Below are 24,452 nucleotides of genomic sequence, written 5' to 3' on the forward strand. Positions count from 1 at the left end.
TCACCTTAGGACTTTCTTATTGCCTTTATGCCAATGACATTCAGTTTCATTTTCCAATCAGGCAGAATTGGCAGTCCACTGCTCAGTTTATCACTCTTTATTTATCTTCCATTAACGCATGGCTGTCTCATAACAAGCTTTGCCTGAATTTACCAAAGACCGAAATTTTGAAACAAGGTAACATTGCTCTTCCTGATATGCCCAAGACATTTTCCTTTGGCAATACTACAATTCAAGTTTCCCATATTGCTAGGAACCTTGGAGTCATTTTTGAGCCTAACTTGATATGAAATCACATATCAAGTTGGTCTTACAAATATCCTACTATAAACTCCGTCACCTCAGACATGTTAAGCCTCTTCTCGAACCTGTTGATTTTTGGACTGTTCTTCAATCTTTGGTACTTACAGGAATCGATTACTATAATTCTCTTTATGTTAACCTCCCACAGTCTTCCACCAGGCCTCTCCAACTGGTCCAAAACTCCGCAGCCTAATTACTCACAAACTCAAAATCGCATGGCCACATTACTCCTATTTTGTATTCCCTGCACTGGTTAACGGTACAGTGGCAGATAATATCCATAATATATCGGGCTTGGGAGTGTGTCCGTCAGTGATCGCAGATGTTCTTCAGTCCGCCAATAGATGGCGCTATAACTACCAAGCCCGATATATTATGGATCGGACTTGGGGGCGCAGGAGGCTCCCTGGACGCCTTGGAGCCTCAAACACGCCGCAACACCAGGGACAAGAGGTACCCTGGGGGAAATTCTGCTGCGGCCATCGCGGGACAGGATAAAAATAGCAGCGGAGACCGCGGCACGCCGCGAACGGAGCACGTCCAGAGGCACACGTTCCGTTCGCGGCGAACATGAAGGCCCGGCGTGCCCTTCGCGGCAAAAAGGGAAGGCCCCCCGAGTGCTGCGATTGACGCCCCCCAGCCTTCATCTTCGCCGCAAAGGGACCGTGTGCTGCTGGAGGCGCTCCGTTCGCGGCGTGCCGCGGTCTCCGCTGCTATTTTCTGCTGAACGTGAACATGGAAGGCCCCGCCGGCCCTTCATCTTCACTGCCAACGGCGCGGCTCCCGCGACATGACGGTGACAAACAATGTGTGTCGGGGAGGGGAGGGTGGGAGAAAGCAAGAGGGTGTGAGAGAGAGCATGGTGGGGGGGGGGGGGATGCCGGTGAGAGACTATGTGTGTGTGAGAGAGGGGGGGGGTGACAGAGAGCATGGATGGTAAGAGAGGGGTGGGGAGGGTGTGACAGAGAGCATGGGAGGTAAGAGAGGGTGGGTGGGGGGATGCTTGAGTATGGGTTTCAGAGAGAGGGAGCCTATATGACAGGAGGGGAATGCCGGTGACAGAGAATATGTGTCGGGGAGGGGAAGGTGGGAGAGAGCAAGAGGGTGTGAGACAGAATGTGTGTATGAGAGAGGGGGGATGAGGGATGACAGACAGCATGGTTGGTAACAGGGGGGTGGGGAGGGTGTGACAGAGAGCATACAAGAGCATATGTGCCAATAAAAAGGCTCGCCGCCCAGGCGTAGAACGGATACAGATGCTAGTACAAAATATTATCCATGACCCTTAGTCTGATACACAATGTCAGCAGTCCCTGGTTACATTCAATTCTTCATTTTTATGTTCCTTTACGAAGTTTAAGTTCAAGAAATCAATACCTGTTTGAAGTACTCTCTCCCAGATAAATCCGATTGGCAGTTACCCATGATCGTGCTTTTTCCATCTCAAGCCCCATGATCTGGAGCTCCAGCCCACCCCTTGTCCAATCAATATTCAATGCTAAAGGTTTGAAGAAAGCCCTGAAAAGCTACTTATTGACCCAGGCATATAAAGACCTCCACACATCCTGATTGTCCCCAGGCCTAACATGGCTTTTGCAAAAATATCTTATCATTTTAACTGTTCAGGCAATAATCAGCCTAGGCTGCTTATAGAATTTTTGGTTGCTTATATATGTATTGACTTTGTTTTTATTATGTATGTTATTTATTGTAACTCTCCCCGAACTTTGGAGGGTGCGGGCAACAAGACCTTGTAAATAAATAAGTAAGTAATTAAATAAGACTGTGAGGCCTCTGGAGTTAGGGAAAATACATACTGTACCTGAATGTAACTCGCCTTAAGCTACAATAAAAAGGCGTGTGATGCATTCACTAAATAAAATAAGTGTCACAAAGGAGAGCCAGGCAGAACAAAATGCACTGTGCAGGGAACTAGATTCAGTTATTTATTTATTTATTGTTTTTCATATACCGACATTCAATCAGAGATATCACATCAGAGATATTACATTCAGGTACTGTAGGTGTTTCCCTATCCCCAGAGGGCTTACAATCTAAGTTTTGTACCTGGGGAAGGGGAAGGAAGAAAGACCAAGATGCTCAAACGCTCCTCCAGCCTGCTTAATTAATACCGCCAAATGCTTCTCTGAAGAGAGAGGTCTTTAAAGTTTTCTTAAATGTCTGAGGGTCAATCATCGGACGCAGATGTTCAGACAAGGAGTTCCAAAGTTAGCGGACTGGAAACTGAGAAAGTTCTAACCCCTGCCTCCATGAGATGGGCGAGCTGTCACGAAGAGCAGATCTCAGGGAGCAGGAAGGTTTCTGCCCACCCTTTCTTTCCAGGAGAGGGAAGAGGTAACCCAAGTCCTGGATGAAAGCCTCTGGTCCTTTGCAGGACAGAAATTTTGTTTTTAGTGTCTGAAGGTTGCTCTGTACTTTTTTTTTTTTTTTGTATAATGTCTTTATTCCTTCCAGTTAAACAAACTATATAAACAGTAAGGAGTACACAACATGATCCTCTTCTCCCCCCGCAAACCCTATGTATTATAAAATGTGAGAGAGAGAAAGAAATTACAGCAGCAAAATAATCATCTTGCTAACAGAGAAGGACTAACTAACAAATTCAAGCCTTTTTATGTTACTGGTTCACCCACCACTTGAAATCAGGCTTGCAGAGATGGAGCCAGCTGGGCAATAAAAGGTCCCCAAATGCTGGAAAAGCGTTTCATCACTCTGTCATTACATCCAAGGCAGCATGATCTGAAATCTAACATTAAGAGGTCTAACATTTCGGCATGCCATAATGGAAAAGTGGGAGCATCTCCCATCACCCAGCGCACCAGAGTACATCTCTATGTGACACATAACCCTTTGGTTACCAATAATCCAGTGCATTCAGAGCGTAATTCCTCCACCCCAATACCCAACATTCAAAGGGGGCAGCCTGTTCCAGTATCTGGCATTGAAATTTATCAAAAAAGAACTCTCAAACACACGTCCAAAATTGCTGTATAGGAGGGCAATCCCAGAAGCTATGGCGGAGCGTTGCAATATGTTCTAGAGATGTGCTTCGGGTAAACATTTCGTGTCAGGCTTCGTTTCGGGGCCCTGCCGCGAGAATTTAGTTTTTCCCGTGATTTGGGTTTTTTTTTTTTTCAGGGGCACCGATTTTTGGGTTAGTGCGCGCTAACTCCTGATAGTGCACACTAACCTGGTAGAGTTAGTGCGTGCTAACTCAAAAATGAATTTTTTCCGAAATTTCAGAAAAAATTAAATTGTTTTTCAGTTCTCCCAAACCATTCTGAATTAGGAAATTTCATTGAAATAAGAACTCCCAGGAGACCCTATCAAAGGCTTTTCTGCATCAAAGCCTAACAATACCGGGTCCCTGAAGACTCCTTTATGGCATAGATCCAGTAGTTTATGGATGCGGCTTAAATTTACACTGGCACGGCGGCCTTTAACAAAGCCCATTTTGGCAGGTGATATAAGACCAGGTAAAATATTTGCCAGCCTATCAGCTATGATCTTCGCATAGATTTTAATATCTACGCCTAGTAAAGAGATGGGCCGGTAGAAAGACGGGTGTCTGTGGATCCCGTCCTGGCTTAGGTAGTACTACTATATGTGCCATACACATGGTATCCAGCATCTTGCCCTTTTGAATCATTTCGGCATATAGGTTTCTCAAACTTTCTTGTATTGAAATAGCAAGCACTTTATAGATCAGCCCTCGAAATGGGAGTGTTAAGAAACGCCAACTGGGAAGAAGTTAAAGATGGATCCTCCAATCCGCGCAGAAAGTGATTTCCCACTGCAGGGTCTCCTTCCTCCCCCTTGTTCAGGGCTGAATAATAATCACAGAAGAGATCACCAGTTTCCTTGCTAGTTGTTTTCAGGTTTCCCGTCGGGGATTGCAACCCCGCAACAAAAGCTGCTCTTCGATCTTCACGTACCAAATTGGCGAGGAGCTCCCCCGACTTGTTACCATAAAGGAACAGCTGATGTCTAAGAGGCAACAGGGAAGAGGTCTCCCTCTCATGGAGAACATCATTTGGAGTTTTCTGGAGGGAGGAGAATGGTTGCTTTGTACTTTTTTTATTTATTTTAGATTTAGCTCACACTTTTTTCCTTGGTAGCTCAAGGTGAGTTACATTCAGGCACTGTAGGCATTTCTCTGCATCCAGAGGGCTTACAATGTAAGCTTGCGCCTGAGGCAGTGGATAGCGAAGTGACTTGCCAAAGGTCACAAGGAGCATCAATGGGATGAGTGGACTTTGAGCCCTGGCTTCCCTGGTTCTCAGCCCGTTGCTCTAACCACTAGGTTTCTCTTCCACGCCACTTTTGGGCAACCTTTTTGTTCATTGCTGTGTTACACGGTCTGAGAGGCTCAGTGCCAACACGGCAGAAACCTTTCGGAGGGAGTAAGTGCCACATTGGGAGGAGAGGAAAACCACTGAGCGGTACATCTGGGGGCTCTTCCAGCCGATGCAGCAGAGGAAATGCCCCTCAGGAATGAAAGAATTAAAGATGAGCCTCAAGATCAAGCAGTGGATCCTGGGTATCAACCAGGGGGAACCTTACCAAAAGGGAGGAACCTTGCTAGCTACCATGGGGTGAGTACAAAGGACCCCAGATTATTCCGGCTGAAGAAGTGATTCCAGAGGGCTGGAAGTGAATGAGTCAGGGACTAGGGTTGTGTTTATGTTTCAATTTGTTGTTCCCTCACCAGATCTCTGTCTCAGACTGGAGCCGACTGGTCTGAGACCTGCACCATTTTGTATGGAAATAGAGAGGAACAATGAAAAATATCTATAATCAGCTCTCCTTTTTTTTTGACTGGAATTATATAACATAGCAAATCGCCAAAGCAATCTGGCTAGCAGCCACTGAATGTGCCAATCTATATTCAGTGGCTGTTGGCCAGATTGTTTCTCTTAACACCCTAAACATAATCCCTCAAAATCCTCCAAGAAACCTAGGCTCTAATAACTCAGGCTACCTAAACATTCCCCCTATCAAAGATGCACATCTGGCAACCACAAGAGAAAGAGCCTTTTCAATTGCTTCACCTAAACTTTGGAACACCCTACCTAAATTCCTGAGAACCCAACACGACCTAAAAATTTTCAAAAAGGACCTAAAACCACTAATGTTCCGCAAATTCTACACTGACCCTCAGACGTCTGATCATCCCAACTCTCAACTGAACTCTCAGTTATAAACCTCTTAATACATTCTCTTCACCCTGAACTGCATACCCTCCTCATCCAACCTAATAATGCTCTCTGGACTTGATATTCTTATTTCTGATATTGTTCAAATTGTTTTTTATTGTTGCACAACTGCTAAGAAAATGTATACGTTCACATTGTTTTTTTCTGTTACACAACTGCTAAGAAAAATGTATATTTTTGTTAACCGTTATGATGGCTATACCGAATGACGGTATATAAAACTCAATAAATAAATAAATAACAATATACCACATTATATGATTGTAGTCAAAGGAAAGATATAGATAGATAGCTTATTCACTGTTCCTTTACAGTGAACAGTGCTGGTTCCTCTTTTTTTATGTAGGCATGTATACTCAAAATAGGGAGGTACAGAGATACCTCTGTACAACAAAATGGCACCAGTTTCCAAGCCAGCCATTTTGAGACAGAGACCTGGTGGGAGAGAAGCGACTGGGGATTTCTTCTGCTTCTGAGACTTGTATACAGAATGGGATAACTGATTGAGGGGGGTGGTGTGGGAGAGTGAGAGAATCCTGGGGGGAGGGAGGGGGGCTCTGTGGGGAGCTTTACGAACATAAGAAATTGCCATACTGGGTCAGACCAAGGTCTAACAAGCCCAGCATCCTGTTTCCAACAGTGGCCAATCCAGGCTACAAGTACCTGGCAAGTACCCAAACACTAAGTAGATCCCATGCTACTGATGCTAGTAATAGCAGTAGCTATTCTCTTAGACAACCTGATTAATAGCAGTTAATGGACTTCTCTCTAAGAACTTATCCAAACCTTTTTTAAACCCAGCTACACTAACTGCACTAACCACATCCTCTGGTAACAAATTCCAGAGCTTAATTGTGCATTGAGTGAAAAATAATTTTCTCCGATTTGTTTTAAATGTGCTACTTGCTAACTTCATGGAGTGCCCCCTAGTCCTTCTATTATCCGGAAGATTAAATAACCAATTTACATTTACCTGTTCTAGACCTCTCATGATTTTAAACACCTCTATCATATCCCCCCTCACCATCTCTTCTCCAGGCTGAATAGCCCTAACCTCTTTATCCTTTCCTCATAAGGGAGCTGTTCCATCCTCTATATCATTCTGGTCGCCCTTCTCTGTACCTTCTCCATCGCAACTATATCTTTTTTGAGATGCGTCGATCAGAATTGTACACAGTATTCAAGGTGCAGTCTCACCATGGAGCGATCAGAGGCATTATGACATTTTCCATTTTATTAACCATTCCCTTCCTAATAATTCCTAACATTCTGTTTGCTTTTTTGACTGCTGCAGCACACTGAGCCAACGATTTTAAAGTATTATCCACTATGATGCCTAGATCTTTTTCCTGGGTGGTAGCTCCTAATATGGAACCTAACATCGTGTAACTACAGCAAGGGTTATTTTTCCTTATATGCAACACCTTGCACTTGTCCACATTAAATTTCATCTGCCATTTGGATGCCCAATCTTCCAGACTTGCAAGGTCCTCCTGCAATGTATCACAATCCACTTGTGATTTAACTACTCTGAATAATCTTGTATCATCCGCATATTTCATAACTTCACTCATCGTATTCCTTTCCAGATCATTTATAAATATATTGAAAAGTACGGGTCCCAGTACAGATCCCTGAGGCACTCCACTGTTTACCCTTTCCCTTTGGTGGCTGTGGAAAAAGGAAGATGGGGCAGGGCAGACCTGATATTTTTTCTTTTCATTTTTCAGGATTTTTTTTCATTTGTTTCATTTTAAATAGACAGAATAAACAATACAAAAAAAATTCAGTGCACATCCCTTTCAGAGACTCAGCCCTGGTAGTGAATGATGAAGGAAGTTACATGTAACTAACAAAATAAAATGGCTTTGGTCAGATTGAATAGTTCAGGGGTGGCCAATTCTGTTCCTTGCAAGCCACCACCAGGCCAGGTTTTCAGAATATCCACAATGCATTTGCTTGAGATAGATTTGCATACAGTGGAGGCAGTGCATGTACATCTATCACATGCATACTCATTGCAGATATCCTGAAAACCAGGCCTGTTTGTGGCTTTCGAGGACCAGAGTTGGCCACCCCTGGCATAGTTATATCACTGGCTGCATTGAAAGAAGACAGAGGCTCCATGGCATTTTGTAAAATTGACTTTTGACCATGGTGGGGTGGCAGTGAAATTGTGAGCATATGAAGAGTCTTTAGTGATCCTAGGAAATGTGTCCTACGAATGCCGGTATAAAAAATGTGTCCTACGGTATAAGAAATGTGTCCTACGAATGCCGGTATAAGAAATGCCGGTATAAGAAATGCCGGTATAAGAAATGTGTCCTACGAATGCCGGTATAAAAAAAAGTGTTAAATAAATAAATAAAAAATAAATAGTGGCCCCTCCCACTACTCAGCTGAGGAGAGGGCTGGGAGGAATCAAATCTCAGCAGGACGGAGCTGCGCTTCCCTATGTAACCCTTACTGTGAATGCTACGTTCAGCATTACGAATAAAAGCAGGGTCCCTTTAAGACTTCCAGCAATATTGCAAATCACCACTAGGGGTCTCTTCTCTGCCTGTGAGGGAGCTGTACAGCAGGCAAGCAAAAGGAGTGCAGTGGGTCATTCCCAGAGCTAACCAAGCTCGGAATAAAAGGCTGTGTGCAAGGATCCTAAAATTGTTATTTGCTTGAATAAAAGGGGTATCCCGGAGTTGCAGGGGAGCGAGCAAGCTGCAAGAGGAGCAACTGCCCGTCACCCCCCCCTCCCCTTCTATTTTGAAGTTTCAGCTCTGCAGAAAGCAGGTCCACTTGGAGACCATAGGGGCCGCATAGGCACAGCTTGTGCACATGCAATAGGCAAACGGAACTGGTATTCACCTACAGAGGCAAGGAGCTGCGCTCAGCGACGTTACAGGAATGCAAGCATAAATAATCTAATGCCAGCAGAGAGTTCTACCTAATATCGGGTCCAATGCGGTATCATGCACGCAAAAAAACGTGCGTCCAACCCGGATGCCAGTTTTTGAAGGCGCGCACATCCCCTGTCTTGGGCGCTCGATGTAATACTCAAAGGAGCTGGCGCGCTAAAAGGGATGCGTAATGGATAAATTGCGCCTCCCTAGCACATCCATGGCATCGAGCGCCCAAGAGAAGTGGCTGTGCGCAGCTAAGGAAAACGGACACAATTTTCCGAGCGTGCACGGCATAGGAAAACGGACTGTCAAGATTTTTTTTCCCCAGGTTGCAGCTTTCTGTAGTTCCTCCTGTTTAGTATCACAACGATATTAAGTAGGAGGGACCACAGAAAAGCTGTACTATTTGCTTTTCTGAGCATGGCTTGGAGTGCCTCAAAACGTAACGCCAGCTCTGGACTGGCGTTAATTTTTCAGGGTTAAAGTGTGTGCGTCGGGCTCACTTTTTTTTTTTTTTACATCGGGGGTACTAGCTAACAGCCTCATTAACATGGCATTTGCATGTGATGAGCGCTATTAGCTATGCGCAATATGGATGCGCGTTTTGGATGCGCTAATCCCGATATTGCCTTGGGCATATGTCTAGCACGTCCAAAACACTCGTCCAATCATGCGTTTAATGACGTGCTGAGCTCAGCATCCGATATTGCGTTGGGCATACGTCTAGCACATCCAAAACGATTGATCGCGCGTTTAGCGGCTCGCTGAGCTCAGTGCCCGATATTGCATAGGCCCCAATTTGTGAAAACAGTTGCATTAATTCTTGTGACTTCATACTAATGTGAAAGCTACTATTTCTTATCTGATTACCCCAGTAAAAACTCACGTTACAAGTTACTTTACTGTACTCGATTGTTCTCCAGTCCCTCATCATTGCATGCTCAGAAGTAGCAAGCGCACAGGAGATAGACTGGATTTGTTCTCCCGGTCAAAGTGCAGATATTTGCCGCCAGGTTCCAGTTTGAAGAAACCCTGGTAAAAGTGAGGAGGTTGCTTTTCCCTCCTCCCTGTAACTATCTCTTCTCTCCCCCCCGGAAGACATGAGAAAGGCTAACACCTTCAGCTGGCCCGTATGTATCCCTTTTTGCAGCATGAGGATAATGTCTGAGAGTGAGCGTCTCCTGATGCTCGACCTTTTAATTCACCTTAAATTAGGGTCCTGCAGTTTTCTCAGCTGTGTGCTTTAACAGCTAATAATATATTGACCGGGGATCCCTTTACTGCGGTTCACTTCTTCCCATCCAGTGCATGAGACGCTGCTCCTGCTCCTCCGTCCCCAGGCCTTGTTAAGACAGCTGCTGCAGCCGACGAGGGGTGGCAGCGTAAGAACAGCTGGCTTACGTCAAACAACTCATTTACACGAGACAATGCTATTCAAGAAACTGATGGGAAGATAATTTAGAGACTGGCTTCTCTTGGTGCAGTGATAATATTCCTATCTGAGCGGTATCGTCAGTATGAATTAACACATTGAATGAGCATGCATTTTGAAAACACAACCAGCCCCAAAGCTGTTTTGTTTTTTTTTCTGCAGGAAGAGTACAATTCACGGTAAAATAATTGACCTTACGTCTGGAGGACACCTGTTCATTAATATCGCAAGTGACAGCTCCTCGAGCAGAGATTTTCTTCAAAAATTGGCTTTTGTGGACGGTCCTTGGCAGAATGTGAAAAGGAATAGGTAGCAACGATCCAAAAGTAATTTAATTCCTATGGTAAAGGCTGCTGGTCTAGTGTTGCTTGGCATAGTGGGACATCCTTAAAATGAAGATAGTAAATAATGGTAGATAAAGATCAACTGGCCCTTTCCATCTGCCACCCTGGGCAGAAGAACATACAACTGCCCCCCCCCCCCCCCTATGCAAGCCAACACCATCCTGACCTCTCAGTCCACTCCCTCCCTCCCATCGCTGCCCTCCACGTCTTTCCCCAAGCCTGCCCAGGATCCGCAGCGCTGCCGGCCTCCAGCACCTCCGCTGGGAGGCCCCCTTCAGATCTCCATCTTTTCCTTTCTGATTCCGACAAGACTAATACTTAACCCAGCCCCCAGCCCCCCTCCCAAGTCTTCATCAGCAAGTTTTGTAATAATCCCCTGCGGTCACTGAAAGGATGGAATTTGTAAACATGCAGCCCCTCCCCCACCTCCGTCTCGCATACTAAATGTGCCCATTTCTTATTTCTCTTCCTCCATCTCCTTATTGATCTTTTTTGCCCAAAGCAATTTAAGGCCTTGGTGAAAGCAACGATATTCCTCCCCGTCGGCATAAAATGGGAAAAAGTGCTTTATGAATTAAGGCCCTCGGGTCGCTTATGTTTTCCCAGGCTCTGGAACACGCACTGCACATTCTCCCTAAAGAGTTACGCCTATCTTTTCTTTTTTTTTTTTTTTTAGGCATCGCCTTTGCCGGGGGGTGACTGCCCTGCTTTGTAGGCAGCATTTGGATTTTTTCACCCTGTCCCACATTTTGGAGAATGACGATCAGCACAGCAACACCCCCCCTCCCCCCCAAACATTTTATTGCATTTTCAATACAGAAGGACCAGCAAAAAAATGTTATGTACTGTTCCATGAGACTTCCTCGCTTCTCTAGGCACATCTGATTTTAGAACAACTCTGCAAGCATTTACTTTTTCATCCCCTGGCTACTGTAACTCCTTACACATCAGCTTTCCCCAGAGCACACGCGGAGCTTTACAAATCATTCGAAATTCTGCAGCCAGAGTCTTAACCGGAGATCACATCACACCCGCGCTTTTTTCACTACATTCGTTACCATCATGATGCATAATCTCCTACCTACATAATATAAACTCCCGCTGGGCCAACTCCACTGTGAAATTTTATGCATCGACTCGCACCTTGAGCGTCTCAGGTCAGAACTTATTGGACATTCCCTCCCCATGGTTTGCCCGTTTGTATAGTACTAGAGAAAGAGCTTTCTCCATGCTGGCCCCCCTCACTCTAGAACACATTTTCCTCACACCTCCGAGGTTGTGTATTGATAAGAAAGAAATTTAAAAAGCGCTCAAAACCTTCCTGTTTAGTATTGCATTCAGGGAGCTCCAGAGTCAGTAGGCCTGGCACATCACCCTTTAATAATTACCTTACCTCTCTCAGGTAGCATTCACGCCAAAGAAATATAATTATTTTTTTCCAAGCATACATGTAAGCCAGTGGCATACCTAAAGTATTTGGCATCCGGGGTGGATACTTCCTTTGGCACCCCCCAGGTTCAATTCTCCATCCCCCGCTCCCCTCCAGTGATCTCCAGTTCCCCTCTCCCTCACACAGGTTCCCTCTTTCTTGCACACAGTTTCACATATCCCTGCACACAGGCTCTACCAATTTGTCTTTATCTCACACATACACACCCATTCACACAGGCTCCCTCTCTTACACACAAACACGTACCTTCACTCCCACGTGCGCGTGAGCGCGCTCTAACTAAGATTCTCCCAGACAGGCACACACACACACACACACACATACACAGACATGCTCTAACTCAGACTCTCCCAGACAGGCACACACACATACACAGACACAGACATGCTCTAACTCAGACTCTCCCAGACAGGCGCACACACACACACACATACACAGACATGCTCTAACTCAGACTCTCCCAGACAGGCGCACACACACACACACAGACACAGACATGCTCTAACTCAGACTCTCCCAGACAGGCACACACACATACACAGACACAGACATGCTCTAACTCAGACTCTCCCAGACAGGCACACACACATACACAGACACAGACATGCTCTAACTCAGACTCTCCCAGACAGGCGCACACACACACACACATACACAGACATGCTCTAACTCAGACTCTCCCAGACAGGCGCACACACACATACACAGACACAGACATGCTCTAACTCAGACTCTCCCAGACAGGCGCACGCACGCACACACACACACACACATATATAGACACAAACACACTCTCACTTTCTACCCCGCTCCCCATCAGAAGCAGAACAGCAGCTTCCTCCTTCAGCCCCCGATTCCTGCATCTGCGGTGGGGATGAGGGGCAGCGCTATTGCTCCACGTGGACTCAAATGCCGATGCTGCCTCTTCCTGCGATGACCCAGGACGCGCGCTGATCTTCCTCCTGCTTCGGCCTTTCCTTCTTCCTGCCCGTGCGGACCCACCTCTTGCTCTTCCGCAGAAGAAAATGCTATGGGTTCTAGGCAGCCGCCTACTGCTTCCACTGGCCCTGCTTCCACCGCTTGCGGCCCGGCGGGATGGGCTCTACTCGCAGCCGCTGACCTCTCGCCTGCACCCTCCTGGCTGTCTCCCAGGCAGACCGCACCCCCGCACTTCCCCTTAGTACATCACTGCTCTAAGCAGATGTTTCTTCTTTAAGAAGTCTTAACTGTGCTTGTATATTTAGAATTGTGTGTGTGTGTTTTTATGTACCCTGCCCCGAACTTTGGAGGGCATGGGTAAAAAATGCTTTCAATTAAATAAACACAAAAATAAAAATAAATAAATAAATAAAATGTTATCCTTCCTCTAACCTTTTTCTCCAAAGCAAACCATTCCAAACATTAAGTTCACTTCTTCCATTTTCCACATTCTCCACCTCCTACGTGTTTTGTTTGTGTCTTAACTACACTTTAAAGTCTGTGAAACTTGGATTGTCTCTTATATGTTTGTGCAGCACTGCATGTGTCTTGTAGTACTATCGAAATATGCAACAGTAGTAGTGCGTAATATTTTGTTATGTTGTATCTTATAGCATGCTTTTATTTTCTAAAGTGGTTATCATAGTGTATTAATATATTTTACTGTTACATTATTGATATTAGGGGAAAAAGTCTTCAGGAACAAGATAAAAATCCAAAGTAAATTACTCATGACTACTTTGACTGGCATGGCAGCTTCCAATGGAAGCACTGTGCCAGGCATTTCATGTCGAAAGATCTATTAACATATCTCAGTTTCCAGTTTTGAAACACATATTCCATCTGTTAGCAAATTACATACTATAAAATTAAGTTTGGCATAATGAATCCAAGCAGGTACAGGGGAGATACCTGTGTATCTGTATTCAATGGTGATGATTCAGAAGAACTGATACAAATCACTGTGAAGCTGGAAGATGTAATAAGGCAGATTGACAAACTCAAGAGTAGAAAATCACCTGGATCAGATGGTATACACCCCAGAGTTCTGAAAGAACTAAAACATTAAATTGCAGATCTGTTACTGGTAATTTGTAACCTTTCGTTGGGACTGACCGTCATGCCTGAAGACTGGATTGTGGCCAATGTAACCCCAATCTTTAAAAAGGGTTCTAGGAGTGATCCGGGAAAATATAGACCAATGAGTCTGACTTCAGTGGTGGGAAAAATTGTGGAAACTATTCTAAAGAACAAAATCACAGAACATTTAGACAGACATGGTTTAATGGGACACAGCCAACATGGATTTACACAAGGGAAATCTTGGCTCATCAATCTGCTACAATTTTTTGAAGGGTTAATAAATATGTGGGCCCTCCTGCGAGCAGTATTGCAACATATTAGGGTCTAAAGAACATTGCCAACCTACAACTAAATTAAAATGTACTACAGGGAAAGAAACGGGCTGTGACTAGCAATCAGTTGGAAAGTTTACAGGTTTCCCAACGAAGTTGTGATGACATGAATGCTACAATGACTCGTTTGGCTCAATAATCTAGCAGGAACAAATAGATTCATCCTAAAGTTAGGAAGATCATCTGACTGTGCACCTAGTGTTATGAATTATGAGCATGTGTATCAGACCTTCTACCAGTCTTGAAGAGGCAGTACTGCTTTAATGTTTGATGTATTTTTTCAGGTGAGGTTGTCTTTTCTTCTTGGAGAAACTCCAGGGGCTTCTAGTTCTGTTTTGGAAAATTTTCAAGAATTTTGCTGGAGACTTAAAAATACATTGAAATAATTCTCAGGAGATGAAGAAAGTGGTGGCTTCAGCAAATCAAAGATTTCCTTCCCCCAGTGCATACACTCATGGGCAAAAGTGTTGGAGGCCCCAACAAGTTGGAGGTTTGTTAGAGATTTCTTTTTTCTGAAAATGTTTAACCTGTCTTTCCAAATAATGCTCAAGATGACTTATAGTATAGGTATTCAGGAACAATAAGAGGTACATTTTAAAAAAGAGCACGCGCACGAACAAAAGTACGCCGGGTCAGCGTGCGCAAGGGGGTGCACATTTGTGCAACTTGTGCGCGCTGCCCGTTCCCTCCGAGGCCGCTCCGAAATCGGAGCGGCCTCGGAGGGAACTTTCCTTCCACCCCCCCTCACCTTCTCCTCCCTTCCCCTACCTAACCCACCCTCCTGGCCCTATCTAAACCCCCCCCCACCTTTATTCCAAAAGATATTACTGCCTCCGGGCAGTAGTAACTTACGCACGCAGGCTGTCTTCTGGCGTGGCAGGCCCCGACACAGGCCGCTGTGTCGGGGCACTCGGCCATGCCCCCGGACCGCCCACACGCCCCTGAACTGACGCCACGCCCCCTAGCCATGCCCCCGACCGCCCCTTTTTGCAAGCCCCGGGACTTATGCGCGTCCCGGGGCTTGCGCGCGCAGGGGGGTTTTAAAAGGGTTACGCGTGTACCTTATGCGCATAACCCTTTTAAAATCCGGCCCTAAGTCTCTATCTCAAACAGCTTCAATATAAGTGGGTACCAGAATCAATAGAAAATGAAGTGTCAGTGAGGGAAGTGAGATTTGAACTTTGGTTTCCTTGGTTCTCAGCCTATTGCTTTAAGCAATTGGCCATTTCCTCATTTCTTCTAATGAAGGCGCTCTAGATGAAAGCAATAATATTGCTTTATGATAGAAGTGGCAACTCTTTTGATCTCATTTATATTAATGAATAATGAGGATAAGGGAATAGATATCAAACAGACACTGACATGCACTCAATCATTTCTTTTAATTACTCTCAACTGAACACAGTTTCACATCATTAGCAATCTCACTTCCAAAACACCCTTGCATGAGAAAGCACAACTGAAAGTGTAGGGAATCTACAAATGTTCCTCTTAACGGCTATCTGTGGGCAGCATTCAAAGAGACAGCACCAATCCGCACAAGCCCACTCTCTTGGCTGAAGGAAAGGCTTTTGGAACCTCAACCTGATAAGCAAGTGCTTCCTACAAGTCAACGTTCATGGTGCTTCTCTGTAATAGTCTGCAGTCAAAAGAGGAGCTTTTCAGAAAGGGAGTTTCTCACAGGAGAACTGTATGGCTATAAAACACTGCACAAGAGTTACTTTCAGAGAGGAATCTTAAATTTGTAAAGATGAAGAATAGTTATAAAGGGCTTTGCTTTGAAGAAGGACCAATAGCAATAATGTAAAATGAACAGCAAACATTTAACAGTACTGCTAATTCACTATTAAATTAACATCCATTCTCTTTGTCGACCCACATACATTTAAATACATATGTATGTGAGGTTGCTGTTGTCACTTCCTAAAACCCATAATGAAATCCAGATCTAGATCAGAGATGGTGGACCCTGAGCATGTGTGCATTAGTGGTAGATACTAGCTGAGGGCTAGAAGGACCTCCAGGAGGACAGTGATTCAGCCTTGGTCAGAGAGAGGCAGAGTGCCTCCAGGAGTGGCCTGGTGGCTGTACAGACAGTGAAGAGCTTGATCAGCTTGTCCCAGGAGGGTTCTGGGGTTAACCATCTCAGAATTTTCTCATTGCTTCTGTTGTAGCATTTATGGAACTTCCATTTGTTGGAAAGGATAACCTGGACATGGACATGGTTTAATGGAACAAAGTCAGCATGGCTTTACCCAAGGCAAGTCTTGCCTCACAAATCTGCTTCACTTTTTTGAAGGAGTTAATAAACATGTGGATAAAGGTGAAACAGTAGATGTAGTATACTTGGATTTTCAGAAGGCATTTGACAAAGTTCCTCATGAGAGGCTTCTAGGAAAAGTAAAAAGTCATGGGATAGGTGGTGATGTCCTTTCATGGATTGCAAACTGGCTAAAAGACAGGAAACAGAGAGTAGGATTAAATGGACAATTTTCTCAGTGGAAGGGAGTGGTCAGTGGAGTGCCTCAGGGATCTGTATTGGGACCCTTACTTTTTAATATATTTATAAATGATCTGGAAAGAAATACAACGAGTGAGATAATCAAATTTGCAGATGACACAAAATTGTTCAGAGTAGTTAAATCACAAGCAGATTGTGATAAATTGCAGGAAGACCTTGTGAGACTGGAAAATTGGGCATCCAAATTATTTATTTATTTATTTATTTATTTATTTATTTATTTAAATAAACCATAGAACCAAAGTTGGAAATTACATCGAACAAGTGGGTACAAATAACAAGGCTAAACTTCGTAAGACTTATAGATAAAGCAAAGAACAGGACTTAAAAACTATTACAAATTACAGTTAACAGTCAACAGACTTAGATTTTTTTTTTTTTAGATTTATGGCAGATGAAATTTAATGTGGATAAGTGCAAGGTGATGCATATAGGGAAAAATAACCCATGCTATAATTACACAATGTTGGGTTCCATATTAGGTGCTACAACCCAAGAAAGAGATCTAGGCGTCATAGTGGATAACACATTGAAATTGTCGGTTCAATGTCCTGCGGCATTCAAAAAAGCAAACAGAATGTTGGGAATTATTAGAAAGGGAATGGTGAACAAAACGGAAGATGTCATAATGCCTCTGTATCGCTCCATTGTGAGACCGCAACTTGAATACTGTGTACAGTTCTGGTCGCCGCATCTCAAAAAAGATATAATTGCGATGGAAAAGGTACAGAGAAGGGCAACCAAAATGATAAGGGGATGGAACAGCTCCCCTATGAGGAAAGACTAAAGAGGTTAGGACTTTTCAGCTTGGAGAAGAGACGGCTGAGGGGGGACATGATAGAGGTGTTTAAAATCATGAGAGGTCTAGAACGGGTAGATGTGAATAGGTTATTTACTCTTTCGGATAATAGAAAGACTAGGGGGCACTCCATGAAGTTAGCATGGGGCACATTTAAAACTAATCGGAGAAAGTTCTTTTTTACTCAACGCACAATTAAACTCTGGAATTTGTTGCCAGAGGATGCGGTTAGTGCAGTTAGTATAGCTGTGTTTAAAAAAGGATTGGATAAGTTCTTGGAGGAGAAGTCCATTACCTGCTATTAAGTTCACCTAGAGAATAGCCACTGCCATTAGCAACGGTAACATGGAATAGACTTAGTTTTGGGGCACTTGCCAGGTTCTTATGGCCTGCATTGACCACTGTTGGAAATAGGATGCTGGGCTTGATGGACCCTTGGCTGACCCAGTATGGCATATTCTTATGTCTTATGTTCTTATTTGGCATTTATGGCCAAGTGAAAAACTGTGACTTCACCCATTACATAATACATGACACCACAAGATGTTTGTATAGCAATGCCCAAGGCTGGTGCAAGGGTATTAGGCAACCTAGGCAAACCTTTGACCCTTTCTCCCTCTACCTCCATCACATCCTCCCCATACACAATTAAAAAGTATACATTTATGACGCCAGTGATTCAAGATAGCTGCTTAACAGGGAGGTGGTGTTTGTGGAGCTCCTCAACTATTCCTTGTTCCTATTCTAATATGCCTCATACTAAGCAGAAGGCAAGGATTAGGGAGACGATCCCAGTCCCGGGTCTGATCCCCTCCTACCTAAAGTTGAGGGTTTCCTCACCTCGGCATTCGAGTCATCACTGGAGGCGTCCTTGGTGATTGGAGCCATGGACTGAGCAGTTCCTTCCCCGGACTTCAATGTTACCCTAAGCCCTGGTGCTCCAACTACTCCGCCTTTCCCTCTCTGAATAACACCTGCAGTCGACTCTTCACTGCTGTGCGGCCTGCTTTTGAACCCTGGTTCGGTGGTATCTGGGGAAGACTCCCTTGCTGCAGTCGTGAAAAATATAGTTGGTGTGCTAGAAGACTGTTTGGTATTACTGGGACAGTCTCAAGCCTCCACAGGTGGCAATGACCCAGTGGTTAGACTCCGGATGTTAATCTCGATGCCGGTGCAGAATGGAGAAGATGTTCGAGAGACCTGTATCTTGCAGAGCTGTAAAGGTTTGAAGCATGTTATAATTCATCCTTCTTTGCTTTACTTTAGACTCGGTTTGGTCTGCATTGATGGTTTTGGAGAAATCTATTTCTTTGCTGGTGAATCTCTACTTTTTCCTCTCATATTCATTCCACTGAAATTCAATTGGACTCTCATTCCAAGAAAATTCAAGATTTGGAAAACCAAGTTGCTACTTTACAACAGGCTCACAGGACTTTGATTCAATCTGATATGTCCCAATTAAGGAAATTGGAAAATATTAAAAACTCTCTTCAATACTTGAATCTTAGGTTTTTGAATTTTCCTCAGTCAGATTTGATTTCCCCTACTGATTTATTCAAGAAATATACATCAGAGGTTCTTAAGATACCTGTGGAAGCTACACTCACTATTGCTAAAGCTTTATCATAAAGTGTTCAGATATTGACCTTGATGGCCAAGTTTAAGATCTGGATCCCAATTTGAATTTAACTGAATTCTTGGAAACATCGGTGGATGTTCCTATTTCTAGACATGGGACTTTGTTTATTTCTTTTGTGTTTCCCCAAGATAGAGATCTTGTACTTAGAATGTTTTTCCGTTACCAAGTATCTACTTTTTATGGTCAGCAAATCTGGATATAGCCAGACATTACCCGCATAACTCAAGAGTGACGTAAAAACTTTCTTCCTATGCGTTCTGAGGTTATGGCATTGGGTGTGAAGTTTACACTTTGATACCCTTCTGTACTTTCCCATTTGGGATCCAGACTTGTTTATTTTGACCCTGCTCATTTGAACTCTTACCTTGATGCTCAGGCTAGTTCTGCTTTGTATGATTATTGTTGGATTATAAATGTTAGAATGCTCTCTCTCTCTCTCTCATTTTCCTTTTATTATTTCAGTGCTTTATTATCTTAGTACTTTATTTATATTGCTCTTTTCATCTTGAGTCTCACTATTTCCTAGTTGTTTGGTTGAATTATACCATATATTGCCTTTGCCATAAGGTCAATATAATTTATATTGATATTTATTTTATTTAGATTTTTATATTCCGTTTTTTGCACTTTTTCAGCACTTCAAAGTGGATTACATTCAGGTACTGTAGGTATTTCTCTATCCCCAGAGGGCTCACAATCTAAGGTCACAGGAGCAACAGTGGGAATTAAACACTGGTCTTCTGGTTTGTAGCCTACTGCTCTAACCACTAGACTATTCCTTATTATATTATATAATTATGTTAACCAACTCTCATGTTATTTCTCTACAAGTGTATACTTGCTTATTTTGAAAAATTTAAAAAATTTCAACAAACAAATTAAAAAAATTATACATTTATAAGAATTTACATGAAAAAGGATATTCAAAGTCTTCTGAGGTAAAAATATCACTCACAATATGTATATTATATTTACATCCAATGCTATGGTATCAACCAAATAACCCTGCAAAAAAAAGCAAGAGAATCTTGGAACCCATATAGTATTAGGCCTACTTAATGCATCTTGGGCATGGGCTTGGCCCTCAAAAAGCCATGAGAAAACAGAATTACAATGCAAAAATCTTTCTGTATCGAAACAGCACTAACTACCAGAACTCAAAACAGCAACAACCCTAACTATGAAAAGGTAGCACTGCAAATATTACACCAGGCCTAAAACACCAATACACTCCTATTAGGAAAACAGAACAAGTCAAGCTGCTATAGATGCCTACATAGAAACTACACATTAGTGGAATAACTCATCTCAGTTGCACATGCAAAGCAGATAGACCCTCAACTACAGAATAAAGAAACCATAAAGTATAAATAGAAATGTATAGACAAAAACTAAACTGGAAACCGCAACAAGCCAAATTCTGTATGCACTGCAATAATGGAAAACCAGAAACATTACCATTCCTCATAAAAGAATACAATTAGTAAAATCGCACCAATAAAAAGAATAATTCAAAACAACTAACAAATAAAATAACATCCAATAAGTAAAAGTTAATATAAAAATTTTCCAAACACCAATAAAATATTTCAAAACAGACACATTTTATAAAACCTAATAATTAAAACTAAGGATTTTTAAAAATCCCCCATTATCCATACCTAGGAACTTTTGATTTCCACTTACCCTGAAATTGTCATGAATTAGCAGGCAGAGAGGAAGCGGGGTTGTTGTGCACACACATGCTCTCTCTCACTCACACACATAATTTCTCTCACATACACACACACACATGCTCTCTCACTCACACACACATTCAAGTACAAAACATAAATGCCTTAGATAAAATCAAGGAGGTCCATATTCAGTAGGGTGGTTAGTGGATAACCTATCCAGCTAAAGTTAACTAGATATCTTGTCTAGAATATTTGGCAAAATAAATATCCCACCAAATATACTCACTTAAAGTTCTCCAGCTGCAAGTAGCCTGATAACTTAAAAACATAAATGGCTATTTTTGAATATAGAATAATACATCGACTCTGGGAATCATATGTGATTTATCACAATTATCTAATTTTTTATATATATATGCGGAGCTAAATAGCAACATAATTCTTGAATACATTGACTAATAAATCATATACTACACATTGTATATTTATTGTTAAATTTTTTAGACAGTTGCACACATATATAAAAAATTAGATAATTGTGATAAATCACATATGATTCCCAGAGTCGATGTATTATTCAATATTCAGGAGAATCTGCTAGTTTCTCTCTAGGATTCTTACCAGAAAAGGTTACCTATATTTGAATATAGCTTTTATGTTTTTTAAGTTATCCATCCATGTGAGGCCAGTTAACTTGCTACTTAACCGGAATCTTGAAAAGATATCCAGCTAAGTAGCACTGTCCTCACCTAAGAAAATATATTATCAATAGCCCCATCCCTTTCCTCCTCCAGCAAAGCTAATGCTAAGGTCCTGTCAGGCCTTACTCTTCTAACCCCCCACAATACACACATACATATCCACACATCCCTATTTAAACATTTAAGTTGTGCTGGCATTTAACCCTGGTCCCCGGTCCCTATTTTAACATAAATATGGGATCTGGCCATCTCCCCCTCCTCTCCCAGGACCAGGACAAATTGGGCCACCTGCCTCCCCCATCCCCCGGACCCTACCATGTTCTCCAAAACCTTTTTTATGTGAGCCGGGAGCGAGGGACCCTCCGCCCCGCTCCTGGTGCCTCCAGCGCTGCTCTGACAGCAGCAGCTGCTCCTGATCGCGCAAGCCCCGGGACGCGCGTATGTCCCGGGGCTTTGAAAAAGGGACGGGAAGGGGGCGGGGGTGTGGCGCTGGTCCGGGACGGGACCGAGGCCTCCGGCACAGCGGCTGTTCTGGGGGATGGTGCGCCGGCAGGCGTAAATACTTGAAATAAGGTAAGGGGGGGGGGGGGGGGTATTTAGGTAGGGCTGGGGGCGGGTTAAATAGGGGAAGGGAGGGGAAGGTGGGGGGGGGGGGGAGCGGAAGAAAAGTTCCCTCCGAGGCCGCTCCGATTTCGGAGCGGCCTCGGAGGGAACGGGGAAAGCAATCAGGGCTCCCCTAGGGCTCAGCGCGTGCAAGGTGCACGTGTGCATCCCCTTGCGCGCGCCAACCCTGGATTTTATAAAATGCGTGCGGCAGGGCGCGCATGTTATAAAATTGGGCATAGATTTGTGCGCGCCGGGTAGCTCGCACAAATGTACCCCTCACACACTTCTTTTAAAATCTACCCCATAGGGCCAGATTTTAAAACCTCCAGGCCGGGCGGGCCAGGGCCTCCAGGCACAGCGGCAAATGGCCGCTGTGCCTGGAGGCCCTGGCCCGCCCACGCCCCGCCCCTTTTTTCAAGCCCTGGGACATACGCGTGTCCCGGGGCTTGTGCGCGTCGCCGGGCCTATGCAAATTATGCTCGGCGCGCACAGGAGCGGATTCTCGGGGTTACGTGCGTAACCCTTTCAAAAATTCACCCCATACTATATATACACTGTAAAATAACAGTTATTGCGTCGATTAGAGAGTAAAGAAGTTCTCGGGAACATGCAGCATAGTCTAGTGGCTCTTGCAACTCCCCCCTCTTCCCCCCAGGAAAGAAAGCTGTATGAACCCATCTCTGGACCCCCGGGAGCTAAGGGTCAACATTATGTATTACTTGCCATCATGCTGGGGACAATATTCTGCACTGGGATAAAGTCTGCAGGGTACGTTTTATTGGTAGACATTGCACCAATTATCTAAGGAAAGGTACACGTGGGCTTTCACTCTCACACTCGCCACATGGACTTTCATTTGCTCCTCCTTCTCGTGCAAGTTCTTTGTTTTATTTCCCAGGGAATATAACACACCTACAGGCCGATGCAATACGAATGCGCTGAAAACGAGCGACCAAACTGGGCACCCATTTCACTAACGCGCGCCCATCCACCTCTCCTGGGTGCGCAATGCAGTATACAAATGAACAGCTGCATTAAAAAGGATGCACTAGGCCCTACCTTTTGAGCTCAGTGTGTCAAAATTCATTAAAAAAAACCGAGCATAACTCGGATGGTGTGTCACTTCTAGAAAAATCCATAATTTTGTGATATTTGTAGCTCTAATTAATAACAAAAAGTTATAATTTTAATATATGTACTGTATTTATTAATAAAGCAAAAACAAATAATTCTTTACCTTATCTGCTTCATGACTTTTTTGTTGCTGAATTTCATTGGCTAAATCTTCAATTGAAGGTTGGTATTTCGTACACTTCAAGCCCAAGCAAGCGTTACAAACTTCATCTGTCAGTCGGTTTCTTTTATTGGCTCCCATTCATTTTCACACCACTCCCTCCCCATCCTCCAGGCATGCACACATTCAATCTCACACACACACATACACCACACACAGGCAGGCACCTATTCTCATACATACAAACCCCAGGAAGACACCCATTCATTCTCACACACACAGACCCTCAGGCAGGCACCCATGCATTCACACACATACAGACCCCCAGGCAGAGTCCCATTCATACACATGCACACACTAAAGGCAGACCCCCCTCTCTTTCTTTTGCCAGTAACCTTGAAGCCTCTCTCATTCCTCTGCTGCCACTGTCACTGCTGCTGCATGGCTATTGGGGAGGTGCCGATTGCTGCTACTGACACTGAAGCCCATTCTGCTGCCTCCTCTGTGCAGGCCCCGTGGGCTTCCACTTTCTCCATGCTGATCTCGTACATTGTGAGATCCACATAGAGAAAGTGCTACTCTTGCACATTCCCAAAGATTACATGTGCCAATCACTAAAAAGTAATTTATTTATTTTTTTTGCCTTTGCTGTCTGATCTTAGTTTTCTAATTGGTTGGTCACAGGCTTTTTTTTTTCCACCTTCCCTTTCTTATTTTTTTGCCAATTTCTTTTATATTGTCTTTTTTTCTGTGTCTTTTCTCTCCATCTTCTTCCCTCAAACACACACTCAGGTTCTCATTCTCACATGCATTTCTCTCTCTCTCACACACACAGGCTCTCACTGGCACATGCTCTCTCTCATACAATCATTCATACACACAGTCTCTCACTGGCATATGCTGTCTGAGTCTCACACACACAGGCTCTCTCTCACTCCCACATGCTGTCTTGCTCAAGCACAGGCTCTCACCGACACACGCTGTCTCTCTCACACACACAGAGGCTCTCACATGCTGCCTCTACAAACATTCAGATCCTCACTCCCACACACAATCTCTCAACTCATCTCATACACGCACGCACACACCCTCTACAGATCCTCAGCCTCTCTCTCACCTCTGGGCCTCCTCTTCGAGGGTCGCCGCAGGATGGGCTCTGCAGCGGCCTTGCTACCGGGCCTCTTCCTCTTCTCGGGCCGCTGCGACTTGGAATTTGCGGT

The sequence above is a fragment of the Rhinatrema bivittatum genome, chromosome 4 (genome assembly GCF_901001135.1).
Source record: "Rhinatrema bivittatum chromosome 4, aRhiBiv1.1, whole genome shotgun sequence".
Lineage (NCBI taxonomy): Eukaryota > Metazoa > Chordata > Amphibia > Gymnophiona > Rhinatrematidae > Rhinatrema > Rhinatrema bivittatum.